At 44.8% G+C, this 1,891-nt stretch overlaps 1 non-coding gene across 1 annotated transcript; it reads right to left on the reverse strand.

Annotated features, from left to right (window-relative positions):
• Nucleotides 1-1,521: 1,521 nt before the first annotated feature.
• On the reverse strand, nucleotides 1,522-1,662 carry LOC123781393 (U4 spliceosomal RNA). Its single transcript, XR_006776722.1, has one exon. It is a non-coding gene; the product is annotated as a U4 spliceosomal RNA (small nuclear RNA).
• Between the last annotated feature and the right edge of the window lie 229 nt (nucleotides 1,663-1,891).

Below are 1,891 nucleotides of genomic sequence, written 5' to 3' on the forward strand. Positions count from 1 at the left end.
GCTACTGTGATCTTCTATCATTTCCTTCCTGGAGAGTTATGACTGTGGCATTGAGGATTTAAGACCTACAGCCCGAACACTACTTACTACAAATCTCTCACAAAGCTGCTGCAATAAATCTCCTAGAGGAAAGTCATTGCATAAAAAATCCCCAACTCCAGGGAGCTGGCCATTTATTTTCCTAGGAAAGAAGGGCTGTGATGAGAGACGCTCCATGCTCCTTTAACTCCATGGAACAGAACCCAACAAAGCATTCATCATAGAAAGTTGAGTGATAGGCCCACTGAGACAAGCTGGGGAAGGAAGTTGGAAGGGGAAATGGCCCCAGCCAAGGCCTGCCCAGGGATTTCCCCTCAGCCTGGGGATTAGCTCTGCACAGAACCAGCACAACTGAAGATCCAGTTCCTGAAGACAAACTGCCTTTACCGATACGAAGCCAGCGGTCTAAAATTGGGCCCAATCTACTCCAGAGATTTATTTAGTCTGCATAGTGTTTAAAAATGTTTTTATTTAGATCCAGCATTTAAAATTTGAAAATGTCACAGAGAAAGATAAAATCCAGATTTCTGGCATCTCTAAACAAATTGGAATATTCAACCCCAGTGGATGAGTGCCTGCATTCTTGCCCCCTGCAGGCAGTGTGAGTAGGCCCCAGTGTGCCAGCCGTTTCCCCTTGTACCTTACCTGCTTTGCCAGCAATGGAGTTTGCACTCCCCATACTGATCTATCGCCCTGGCATCCATTCTCTCACCTTCTACCCCCACCGCTGTCTTTGTATCAAACTGTAGCCCTTAAATAGAAAATACATGGAGTGCCTGGGTGGCTCAGTCGTTGGGTGTCCGCCTTTGGCTCAGGTCATGATCCTGGGGTTCTGGGATCAAGCCCCACATCAGGCTCCTTGCTCAGTGGGGAGTCTGCTTCTCCCTCTCCCTGTGCCCCTCCACCCCACTCATGTGTTTTCTCAAATAAATAATCTAAAAAAAAAAGAAAAAAAAAGAAAATACAACTGACTGATCCTTCTTCAATCATGATCTCATACACACTCAGGAGATATTTCTAACAGAAAGGCAGCCTAGAGTAAAGCAGAGAGCACAGGCTTTGCTTACAGGCGACTTCAGCTCAGATCCCATCTCTCCCTTACTCTGGGATGTGACCCAACTTGCTAAGTTCCTCTTGAAACTTTGCTGAAGTTTGCTCACAGCAAAAAGTCTATACTAGGATCTCCCACCTTGGGAGACACCTTGGATGGGCCATCGTCTCCCATATTCTGTGACCTCGTGTTCTTTTGGCTTAGTCCTTTCCATGGCTTCTTTCCTTCGTTTTTTTCTGTCTTCTTTGAAGGCACCCCTTCCTGGAACGTTCCATAGATGTCAGTATTCCTCAGGGTTCTGTCCTTGACGTGGCTCCCTGCTACTTCCATTCCTTACCCTTCCCTCAGTCTAATGATGGTACAGACACACACATTCATAAGCGAATTACAGCACAATGATTTTGTTTTGCTTTTTTTTTTTTTTAATTCAGTCTCTGTAGAGACTACCAAAAATTGTCAGTGCCCACTGTATTTCGAGTCGTCATGGTGCGGTATTGCGAGAAGTTTTCAATTAGCAATAACCATGCCTTGGGTAAACCTCATTGGCTACAGTACTACCACTGCACTTGTTTTACTTTTTTTTCCTTCTTTAAAATTTTGTTTACTTAAGTAACCTCTATATCCCGTGTGGGCCTCGAACTCACAACCCCAGGATCAAAAGTCACATGCTTTTCTGGCTGAGCCAGCCGGGTACCCTGTTTTGCTTTTTTTTTTCCCCCCATTTATCATTCCATCAACTTTTGCTCTTTGCTGCAGCACACTCTTCAAAGGAAACATTTAATGGCTGCACAATATTCCATT

This window comes from Ursus americanus, chromosome 18 (genome assembly GCF_024610735.1).
Source record: "Ursus americanus isolate L20-20 chromosome 18, mUrsAme1.1.p, whole genome shotgun sequence".
NCBI lineage: Eukaryota > Metazoa > Chordata > Mammalia > Carnivora > Ursidae > Ursus > Ursus americanus.